Below are 12,176 nucleotides of genomic sequence, written 5' to 3' on the forward strand. Positions count from 1 at the left end.
AATTAGAACTTTTGTAGAATTCAATTTAAAATTCAGCAGTCACTAATGTTATTATATCCTTTCTGTAGTAAAGCTGAAATGCCTGGCGCTCCCTCCATGATTCCCTGGCTGCAGACAGCATTCACCATGTACTTTTCCAGAGATTAGCGATAGAGGCACTTTTGTAATACTGACTTGGTGCATCTTCCTTGTTTCTTTCCTCCTTGAGGGCAAAAACCAGATTATCTTGTTCTGAGGACATCTGACAGTGACTATTCCATGTCTGGCAGTCACTACAATCTAATTCTGCTGGACTTAATTACCATAATTTATTCCCTGTAGGTGGTTTCCAAAAATAGAAGTAGGTATGATCCTTGCCCTACAAGGCTCACACAAAAGACGGAGAATTAAAAAGACTGGCAGATGGTGGAGAAAAAGTAAAAGGAGCAATGGCTACGGAAAGCACACAGAAAGAGATAAATTAAATCCAAATTACTCCTTTGGTGTGATAGTGAGACTTAATAAGCAAGTTTATTAAAGGAAAAAAAAAAAAATCATTCAACTAAAAGATAGAGATGCACGAATAGCCCTCAGAATAACACGCAGAATGGCAGCATCCTCATGGTTGAAGCGAGTCCAGAGGAGGGCCATGAAGATGATCAGAGGGCTGGAGCACCTCTCCTACGAAAATAGGCTGAGAGAGTTGGGTTGTTCAGCCTGGAGAAGAGAAGGCTCCGGGGAGACCTTACAGCAGCCTGCCAGTACCCAAAGGGGGCCTACGGGAAAGCTGGAGAGGGACTCTTTAACAGGGAGTGTAGTGATAGGACCAGGGGTAATGGCTTTCAACTGAAAGAGGGTGGATTTAGATTAGATATTAGGAAGAAGTTCTCCACTGTGAGGGTGCTGAGGCACTGGAGCAGGTTGCCCAGAGAGGCTGTGGATGCCCCATCCCTGGCAGTGTTCCAGGACAGGTTGGATGGGGCTTGGAGCAACCTGGTCTGGTGGAAGGTGTCCCTGCCCATGGCAGGGGGGTTGGAACTACATGATCTTTAAAGTCCCTTCCAACCCAAACCGTTCTATGATTCTATGGTATAAACCCTACCCCACAACTGAAAAGGCCTTTTCTGCAGTTCAAATCACTTATCTCTGGTGTCATCCTGTCTGTGTGATCCAGCAAGTAACTCTGTCCTTCCTTAGTCACCCTGTCTCTTTCCTACAGCTGACTTTCAAATGTGTCACTGTCTCATTTTGTTGTCACATCCCAAATTATCTTCAGAGACTGTCCTGCTTTCCGCAAGTGATGTAGGAGCCCTGAGCACACACCCTGGTGTCCAGACCCCTCGGTGGGTCTTGGGTCGCATTCACCTTCCAGGCTTGATGCTCTTGTTGCTTGAGGTTTTCCCGATAGTAAGGTAGCCCTTTTGTAAGGCGGGGATAGGGATGCTGCAAGCCCCAAACCTGCTGCTTCTCTCAAGGTTTTCATATCACTTAGTACCTGCTGCTGCAGGCTCGTGTGTGCTCCCACGTATTTGTCTTCACCGCGTCCCCGTGATGCGTGGCCCCGCTGTTGTCCCTCTCTACAGATGACCGAAAAACTTGCTTGAGGTTTGCAGAGGAAACCTGTAGTGGAGCAGGCTTGAGCCTGGCTCTTCTGTGGTCTCTTGTGAGTGCCCTCAATACCACAACCTGCTTCCTCTCCTATGAGGCTTCCCACAAAGCGGTGGCTAAATAATCCAGCAGTTGTCAATAGATATATAGGGTAGCAATGCCCAGAAATACTTGGGATTGTGTCCCAGAGCTGGCCAGGTTTAGAAAGTGACATTTACTAGGTCAGTGGCTCCACCAGCCTTTAGCTTGGCGTGAATTGCCTGGAGAGAACGACGCTGCTGATGAAGACTCGCCAGACCGTACATAACTGACCCTCTTCCACAACAGCCTCTGGGGACCGTACAGCCCCTTGTGTGCGGGGATGGTGAGATGGGGCTGACGGTCCACTGCTGCCGTCTATCCTGCTGAGCTTTTTTTCCTGGGGTTGAAGGGACCCCGCTTGGAGAGGGAAGCAGGCGCTGTGTTAGGAAAGAGGTTAGCAAATTAGAGATTCCCCTCGGTGGCGAGTGCCAGGCTCACCACGGCAGTGCCAGGACTGGAGGACATTGTCCGCTGTTGTCACCTCGTGGTGGCTGGGCTGGAGGGGAGATCGTGTCCGGCTGGAGTAGCCGGGTGGAAGAAGGGAGTAGCACAGTGAAGGTACTCCAGTCTTGTCCCCTTCAGCTCTGGGTGCCATCCCCTGGGCTTTGCTGGTTGCTCTTGTGTTTTGCATTTCTACATCCTGAGTGCTTTCTGCTACTTAGGGGGTTTCAGGTTTTAGTCATCCTGTTGCTTCCTGCGAGGCTCTGTGGATGTGCCCTCGGCGGTGATGCAGCAGCTGCTGCCCGCGCCACGCGCGGCACTTTTTACCTGGTGGGACGGCCGGTGTCGTCAGTCTTGCTGCCTTCCTTGGCCTTTGGAACAGGCTGGTTTTGGGGGAAAAGTCTATATCGCAAGGAAACCCTGATGGGGAGGAAAAAGGTACCAGTAAAATAATGTATTGCTCCAATTCTGAAATCCCCCTGCATCCTGTACCCTAATATATCTCTCTGCTTGCAAGTGTGTCAGTGGTTGTCTCGTCCCATAAAGCCATGGAGTTCGCTCCTTTCCTTTGTGCACAGGAATTTCTGGATGTTAGGTTTACGGTTGGACTCAATGATCTTAAAGGTCTTTTCCAACCTAAACGATGCTATGATTCTACGATAATCTGGGGACAAGAAAAGGGACAGTGCTGATTTTGCTCTTACATTGAGTCGCTTGATTTATTTAGCGCTGTCTTTTGTGTGCTGATTTCAGAAGCTATCTCCAGGCCTCCATATTAAAATGCTGCTCCCAATGTTTCTGTTCTTTGTTGCTTCCTGGCTTCCAGGACAGTGAAACATCTGGCCCAAAGGTACAAGCTGCTACTCCATAGCGAGCATACCAATGAAGGCCAGATGGAAACGTGCCAGCTTGTCGTTTTCCCTGCGTGTGTCCCCCCCCCCCCCCCCCCCCCCGCATACTTAGGAATGCGACGTGGATTGCGGCTACAGCGTAATTCACACCCCGTAGCAGCGGGACGCGGGCTGCTGCGTTTGAGAAGTGAGCTGAGGGCACTGCATCCCGCGGGCGGCTACCTCGCAGGCGCCGGGCGATGGGAGATAACGCATTCAGCAAATGCACGCTTTCCCTCGCTGTTGACTTAGCGCGCGTGTGGGTGTATACGCTGTAGGTGTCTTGGGCTTGTTAATAAAGCTAAGGATATGAATAATACTTAACTGCTATTGCATGACGCTTCTGCCACTGCAGTTCTTTTGTAGCAGTAGTTGGGTGAGAGAAGGGATGCTATGGGTGCACAAAACTTTCATTCTCCTGCCACCTTGACTTTCTACTTCCATTCAGCTGGGAGTCAAACAGTTACAGTGTTTTAATCGGATGATATTTTGACTAAAGTCTTTCTTTAAGAAACAAAGAAATTTGCGTGATTAAGTAGACACAATTAAGGAATTAAAAAATAAAACGGCTTTTGGGGGTATGTTCCATTGATGGTAGTGCTGTTCACTACAAAGTTCAAGATTATGTCTGTCTTAATGTGGCATGTATTTTCTTACAGCTTTTATATGCAAGAAGAATGTTCTTTCTTTTATTTATCTTTTAGGTAAATAGATAAATATTTAGATAAATAAAAGAAGAGAATATTTACGTTTGTAGTTTCTTACTGCATGTTTGCCATGATAGAAGACTGTATATCAGCTTTCTGGAGCAAAGAAGAGAGCGACCGACAAATAGCTTTCAAGGAAAAGTAAACAGCGAGGAGAAAGGATGTGCTGAGCTAAGACCTCACCAAAAGAAAAAAGCACCAGGGAGATGGATCTGGCTACAGGTACAATGCACAAACACAAAGCAGTCTGATTAATCAACTAGTCTGCTTCTTAGGTTTATTAAACATGACAAGAAATTTAATAGAGAACAAAATCAAGGTATTTGTAAAACACTGAAGGTGACACTGCTTGCTGGTTGTAGCCAGTAATTTTTATGTTGAGTTTCGTAAGGATTACCTGTCTCTGTCCAAAGCAGAACCAAAAAAGAATAAAATAAATATGAAATGGTGCATTGTGATCGCAATCCTAGGCTGTTTATACATATGCTTCAAATTAAGGGTTTGGTGTCATGGAAACAGCTTCTTCATTTGGAAAGCTCTGCGGCAGCGTGAGAAGGAAAAGACTGGAGGGAGCGCGTGAGTGTGGCCGTGGAGTCTTCCCAACATCACCGGCTCCCTCCTTTCCCCAGAGAAAATGGAGCAAACAGGAGGGCAAGGCTCCCTTGCTCTGGAATAAAGCAACTCGTCCCCCCTTTGCTGTTTGTCATCTGCAAGAGTGGATGTGGCTTTATTTTGTACTTAGTACAAAGTGCAGTTCTAAATAATATTTAAGGGGATTTTCTGTACTGAAGGAATGTGTGTGTATATATATGTGGACATCTCATGGACTTTTGTATATGGACTTTAACTAAAAACAGTATTTCTCCACTAAATCTATATAATTACTGTTTGTTCTCTTCTGCTTGTGTACATATATGCAATAGTATGTTTTGTATAATTTTAGTGCTAAAAAGACATTTCCTGTTGCTCCACATCAAAGGAAAGCAGTCATTTGTGTAAAGTGCTTTCAAATTTTACCAGGAGAGAAATCTCTCCAATGAATACAGGATTACGATAGATGGTTGGGAATGAACACCACCGCTTGCATTGTCCTAGCTTCGATGCCAATTTATGCTCATTTTGTGGGCACAGTTTAGATTACTCCGTAATTGATTACATTAAGCAATAACACGAGAGCTTTACAGAGACTAAATTAAGGGCATGTACTATATTTCTGCTGTGTTGCTGTCATGCATATCATGAAGGAGCAGAAACAGACCCATCCTATACAACGGATTTTTTTTTTTTAAGGCATAGCAAAGCTGGATCTAAGATCCTGGGGTGGGATTGTGTGAAGCCAGTGGAGATGTTCCCCACTCCTTTGCAAAGCTCAGGTTGGCATCATGGAAAGACCCGGTCACGGGGCAGGGTGAATCCTTTGCTTCTTTCGCGGCAGAGCCGAACACGTCCCTTCCTTTGACTCCTAGATGAAAATGCCGCTCTGCTCCACACCTAACTTTATAATCTAGCAGGGTGTAAAAATTTTGGTGACGTAGCCAGGGCATTTCGTGGTGGTGCCCAGATGCCGGGAGACCTGTTAGACAAGCGGTTTAACGTTAAAACCAGAATTGAGCTATTTCCCAGCCCAGGAGGAAAGAGCCACCCACACCAAAGTGGGGGTTGAAGTTGGGTCCACGGCATCTTTGGAAGCAAACTGCAATTCCCAAGGGAAGAGCCCTTGGGGAGCCGGGTGCCGCCTGTGCAAGTTGGGGAGGCTGCAGGGCATGGTTCGTAACCAGCTTTCCTTCTCTTTGTTCCCCTCCGTGTCCTCACCCCCGGCCAGCGGCCGGCCAGGCTGGAGGCATCTGCCCACCGTTCAGCTTCCCGGCAGGGAGGAGTTTCTGTACCGACTGCCCGACCTTGCTCCAGCAGTCCGGGCATGTGGAAAGGCAGGAAAGAAGTTTTGGGGAAAAAAAAGCAAATGCATTTGTCTGAAACAGAATCACTTTGGTTGAAAGTTGTCATTTACCTTCCCTATAGCTGCAAGAAGTGGTGTAGCTGTGAGCATCTGGACTGAAAAAAGAGTAGTAGTCAGTTTTTTTTTTTTTTTTTTTTAATTAATTCCCAGTTTAAGAAAGGTGCAAAATGAAGTACCTGCCCTCACAACCAGCCTGGGAGAGAGAGACGCTGCAATTCTGCCCGCCCTTGTTACGGTTCCTGCACCAGAACGGGGGTCCCCCTGTTGCGCTGCGGGGAGGATGCTTCTGGAGCGTTAATTCTGGCGCAGCAAAATCAATGTGCGACTTTGGCACCGAAGGTCCGTGCAGAAGAGTTCGGTGTTGCTGTGAGAGGTGCTCAGCACTGCAGCGGCAGCGTCTACTGGAAAAACTGCAAACATTCTGTCAAATGCTCGTTTGAAAATGCAGCTCATCCTTGTCTGCTGTGCAGAAGTAGGTGTGTGGAAGAAACCGGAGGTGGAATGGTTATCTTGAGAAAACTGCTAAATTCTCAGAGAAAAATAAAATGAAACATGTCTCAATGCAGAGGAAAATTTAAAAAAAAAACTTTAAAATTATAGAAAATTTTCTGTTTTAGAATAACTCAATAGGTATGGTAGAAAAGCTTGAAATTTCTTTCTTCAGAACCAGGCAATGGAGTGTAGTTTTGTTGAACAGCTCTACCTCACACTTTCGTTCTCTTTATCATCAAAGCAACATGAAAGGTGTAAGAACTTGGGCAAAAGAGAAATGACTGTGCAACCTTTCTTCTCCTTGAGCTGTGCCTTTATGCATGACTTATTTTAGTGTTTTCAAAGGTATTAAGGAATGGGATGAAGAAGTGTGAATTTACATTAGTGGTTTTGTTCAGATCAGGAATGCATTTTGAAACAGCTCTTCCCGTTGTCTGCACTAACGTCATTTGGTTTGCATTACAGGGCGGTCTCAGAGCTCATGAACTTGGTTCCTCCCGGATGAAACGGAGAGGTAGCTACCCCACTGCTCCCTATCTGCATCTTTGGAAGATCTGTAGCTTTCCCTCATTCTGAGGATTGATAGTAGGTGCCTGTTAAGCTTTTCCGCAGAAGAAAACAGCTGTTTAAATAGCAATTATTATTGGTAAGTGTGCATGGTACAACCCATTGCCGTCTTTCTCCCGAATAAGCAATGCTCAAAATTCCCCTGAGAGGCATAGTCATTAAGGAGCTATCTAGACACACATGCTCTTGCAAGTCTTTCATCTAACTCAGAGGTGGGAATGCAAATTCTGAAACTTGGGGACATCCTGTGGCTTTGTAACACTCTCCGGGAGAGATGTGCTCGTTGAGATGAATAGATCTCATTCATATTCCTCGTTTACTCATGTAACATTTATAATATGGATAATGTTCCCCCTTTAATAAGTAATTAATAATAGCTCAGTGTGAGTTACAGACAGAACTTAAAATTATACTTCATTGTACTTAACTGTTTCGGATGAGGCTTTGCAGACCCGTGCAAGGGGCAGAGCAAAGCCGCTCCGCCGCAGCGGGAGCCCAGGCGATGCCGTGCCGCAGGCAGACGCGGACTCTGGGTTTTCTTCCACGTGCACACAGGGCTGATGGAGCCGGCGGGGACTCGGACCTGCCGGCTCTCCTGTCCCTGATCGCCCCAGATGCTTTGCTTTGCTCTGGCAGCAGAGCTTCCTCCAGGTCTTGCCTCCCATCCCTTTGTTCCCTTTCTAGCGTCCTGTCTTTTGGCTTGGGAGCCAGAAGAAGCTGCTCTGGCGATGCGAGGAGACCGTGGCTGAGGAACGCTTGTGCCGTGGGCTTCTTGCTCCTACTTCACTGGAGCCTGGCTCCGTATTGTTCTTGACACGTAGGGATACGTGGTTTGCAAACTCATAACGTGTGACAGGGTGGTTGGTAAAGAACTTAACATTTTTCACGCAAGAGGACGCAGTCAGCTTTCCCGCTGTCGTATCTCAAAGGACACCTCTCCCCCGCCGTGGAGAGGAGCTGGCTGCAATGTGGTGGGAGAGGTCTCCCAGGCTCCTCGTCGAGAGCTGGGCTGCCCTGGTGGCTTGGGGGGCTGGTTCAGGGCAACCCTTAACTCTACGCTTAAAATAAGGGACTGGGATGCTGCCCTGTTTCTGTCTCAAGGGTCTGCACTACCACCCATCTCACCAAAAATGTGCGTTTTTACGTCAGCACCAACAACAAACACCCTAGTAAATTTTATGCAGTCCTTGCGTTTCTTCTTTGTTGGGATGTGAACTCTGCTTCAGGGTAGTGTTTTCTGTGTTATGTTTTTTCTTCTTTTTTTTTGATTTGTCTCAATTTTTTTTTTTTTTTTGTCTGTCTGATCAGCACCTTTTGGAGGAAGATCATGGCTGCTTCATGGAATCAGAGCCCGTGAAAAGATTTCTTAGCAAGTGTTTTTTAGATATAACAGTTTTAATAAGCACTTTTCACAGACATTTTGAGACTCCTTCTTGCTTCAATAGCTATAGCACAAAGACTCAAAGAAGATACATCTGAATAGTGGCGGTCATAAAAATAGTTTTTTAAACTAGAGAACAAGAGCTTTCTTAAATTACAGTGTGATGTCAGGAGTGAAAATGATTGGTGTTGGTGACAGAGACAGGGAGAGAGGAGAGAGCAAGGAAAAAGAAAGCACCAGCGATAAAACCAAGCAAGTTCGTTTAAGAACTGCTGCTCAGTCCTTAGAGTAGATTTTTCAGTTCATCTCTAGGACTGTCAATATTGTGCCTGTAAAAATGATTTAAAAAAAAAAAAAAAATCCCACCTTGTTCTTCTCAAGACAAAAGGGAATGACTTGGCCGGCTTCACTGCAAGGCCAGTATAAATTGGGCAGTAAATACAAGGAAAGGAAATAGAAAAAAAGATGTGGACAAGACTTTGAGCAATTGCCTTGGGTCAGGAAGGAGAGAGGAGGAGCTTGGGACAGGACTGGTGTGGTGCTGTTCCTTGGGAAAAGGGCTTTCAGGTTGATCAGTATGCCGCATTATCAAGACATGCATGGGGAATGCTTCTGACATGACTGAATGTAGAGGTTTGACATATTGCTCTGGCCTTTGTCTTAGCAGAAATACGGGAACATTTTCTATTCCGAACCCAGCTCTTAGAGAAATGAAATCAATCTTTCTTTCCATCTACTTGAATGGGATTTAGACTGGACCCTAAATATTTGAAATAGCTTTGTGTTGAATTTCAGCATGGGCTTGGTCAAAATTAAAATATTTAATTTGGAAACAGAAAAGAAAGCATGGGTGTGGGCATAAATGACAGCTGGGGGAAAAAAATACCAGTCAACAAGTTTTTATTCTCAGCTTCCCTTTCAGTTCTCATTACATATCACCTGATACCTAGAAGGGATCAGTTTGCTGTTGGGAACGTAGGCACCACCTCAAAACAAAGAAGAATGATTATGAAATGCAGAAAGCCTCTAGCACATGAGTTCAAGATCTTGCTGTAACTGCAGTGTTTATTTTTTCTCTGAAAGTGGCTTGCATGATGGCACTTCTGTCAAATGCAGAATCTCAGGGTCTGTAGACTACAGTAAATAGAGAAGGATGATGCAGACAACTGTAGACACTTAGATAATCTACATTTTACCAGCTTAGGTCAAAAAGCATTCAAGAAAGACGTTTCAGCGAAAAAAACCCCAGTGTGATGTGACAAAATACATCATCATTTGAAGAACATAACTCAATATTTTAAAAGATAAGCTGTTTTCTAGACTAAAGAGGCACCAATTAGCCTGCCGTACAGGGAAATTACCAGTCCAAGTCTGAGTTAGTAAGGATAGCTCACATTGTTCCCCCAAAATAATAGAAGCATATTTGGAAAGTGTAAAGAATCTCTTGATTTAAGAAAATTAAATGTTTTGCTCAATTCCAATTTCAGTTGCTCCAATTCAAATGCAAAAAGCAACTTAAGTCAATATATGCATATGAAAAAGGAAGTAGTTCAGAATAATTATGTTGGAAAAACTCAGATTTGGTTTGATTATAGGTCTTAAAATGTCTAAAAAAGAGTAGTTCCTACTGTACGTTGAATGTATAGAAAACTTACTGAGAGAAGGGCTTAATGTGATGTGCATTTTTCAGATTAAACTGGGAAGATGAGAAAATAATGAAAGAATTTTACTGTACTATGGCAGATTTTTAAAAATTGGCATTGTGTGGTGTTGGTTTTTTTTTTGTTTGTTTTGTTTTGTTGTGTTGTGTTTTGTTTTGTTTTTTTTGTTTTTTAAATCTGTGTTTTAATTTTGGGGGTGCTTTGTCAGACTGTGTGTGTACATACAAATGACAGAGTGAAGGAACTTCCAGTGACTTGGGAAGCTTAGTTTAGGTTTCTTAAAACTATCAGTGCTGGTGGTGATGGTAGTAGTTCTCTTTCTGTGTACTCTTTCTAACATGATTCATTTGTTTGTAATTAAAAATTTAAAAAGCCTCTTCAGGCATCGTGCGAGGATTTTCTGCAAATCTCTGTATTTGTATCAATGGGCCTATAGGCAATTTTAGCTCAAAACCCCGCTTTGTAAATCTGGCTTCTGGCCCCTAGGTTGTTAATAAAAGACAAGGTCATGGCCAAAATTTGCCTCTTCTATCATTGCTGCTGTAAATGGGACACTAGCTTGTACTTTCAAAGCAGAATTTGGCTTTTAATTGGTGTTGGCTCAACCTGTGTGATCATGAAACATTATAGTAACACATGGGTTTTTTACTGTAATTCCTTTGCAATGGACATGCTTGCCCTTTTTGCTTCCTTGTAGACTGCTGTTTACCAACTCTGCCCAAAGGAGAATACCATTTATTCTATAATGATAACTCTTTCTCTAGCCTGATCAATGGACACATCAAGATTTGCTGGTTCATGATTATCTCAGCTAAACATTATTCGGTGAAACAGTGGAAACACTTTTCCCAAACCTAGCCTCCCTATCCATATTTTTTGTTGGCTTTCTCTCCGTAGGGCAATCTGAGATTTTCCCTATGTATTATAAAGGTTTTCATTAAATCTTTTCCTTATAGCACTTCTAATCCAAATCTGTCGCTTCTCAGCCAAAACAACCATTTATATTTATGACCTTGCTTTTAGCTTTTGAAGGATGTGGAGATCTGAAGAGGTGACTTTAGTCAGCTGCTTTTTTGCCTACAGGTTCTTCGTGGGACTCCACGGAGGGGCTTTTTTGGTATGTATTGCAGATTGCTGAGAGGGTTAAAAAGGGGCTGGTGTATTTGAAGTACGAAGGAGGAGTAATTGATCTTTTAGGGAGGCTGAAGGTAAGGCTGGGAAGTCAAGGGGGATAAGCAGATAGAAACTTCTCTCTGCTTCTCATCCGTGGTTATGTGGGCTGTCTTATACTTAATTTTGCTTCTGGTTTTGGAGTCCGAGGTAAAAAGGCTGTTCTACAGTGGAAGTGTTTAAGAATGAATTCCTCCTTTTTTTTTTTTTTTTTTTTTTTTCATTGTACAATGGTGTTGTGTGTTAATTTAGGATGAAGATTGTGCTAGCATGACTATGCTGAATTTTCTCAAGGGTAAACTGCTGCATATACCTGAAGCCACACTGAAAATCGACGTGGAAATCAAAGTCAGGGCAAGGCAATTTGCTTTATGAGCAGGGTGATTCACCAGGAGCAAATGAAAGATCCAGGGGAATCAGTCTGATGTCAGCAGAAGATTAGTAACACATGAGGATTTCTCATAAAAATCCAGTTCTGACTAAATGTTTTTGTTGTAAACAACTGCTGCTGAAATGATACACAAGAAGAAATACCCTTCTTCATTACAATGTTTGGAGTCTTTCTCTTTTCACAATATAAATGCACCATTTTTCTTTGGCTTTTATAGCTCTGGCAGATAAGGTGTAGAGGGTAGCTTGAAGGGTCATCTAGCTTAACCTTTATTAGCACATGAATGCATGAAACAGTATTAGATATAGAATAGAAACACATCAACATCATATCAAGTGCTCAGTTTGTATTTATAGGTCGGACTGAAATTTGTGAAGATACTGGATGTAATAAAGCCAAAAAAATCCTCTTTCATTGTTTTGATTTCTTCACTTTTTTCTTAACTGTATTTAACAGTTTCTCTCTCTCCTGGAATAAAAATTTGTAAATTCTAAATGTGTCATTTGGCTTTCATGTCATTTTATTCAGTGACAGAATGTGACAATGCTCATTTGTTTTTACCCATCGACATGATAAATATGAAGCTTTGAAGTATAAATCTTTTTCTGTAGATGCTGTGAATTAAAACTGTGTTCTAATTTCCCTTAAAACAGAAAGTTTAATTGGAATCAAGTTGAACACTGTGACAACATGCAGCAAACATGCCTTTTTTTTTCCATTCGTATCTTGTATACTGGGCTTTTGAAATCAACCTGTTGGGTTGCGTATGTATTCTTTATACTGAGATTTGACCGATGCGAGTAGGTTCTCTAGTGAGGACATTCACGTACACAAATTCCAGTTATTTCGTA

At 43.4% G+C, this 12,176-nt stretch overlaps 1 long non-coding RNA gene across 3 annotated transcripts in view; it reads left to right on the plus strand.

The window, feature by feature from the left end:
* The window catches only part of LOC115344124, a 32,156-nt gene extending 20,444 nt beyond the window's left edge, over positions 1 to 11,712 (plus strand). For 2 of the 3 annotated variants that reach the window (XR_003924441.1, XR_003924439.1), the window contains 2 exons: positions 6,621 to 6,801; positions 7,407 to 8,419. This is a non-coding gene — a long non-coding RNA (uncharacterized LOC115344124). Of the gene's footprint in view, positions 1 to 6,620; positions 6,802 to 7,406; positions 8,420 to 11,681 lie in introns of those variants that run through there. The other variant, XR_003924440.1, reaches the window with a different exon arrangement.
* Positions 11,713 to 12,176: the final 464 nt, after the last annotated feature.

Source organism: Aquila chrysaetos, chromosome 7 (genome assembly GCF_900496995.4).
Source record: "Aquila chrysaetos chrysaetos chromosome 7, bAquChr1.4, whole genome shotgun sequence".
NCBI lineage: Eukaryota > Metazoa > Chordata > Aves > Accipitriformes > Accipitridae > Aquila > Aquila chrysaetos.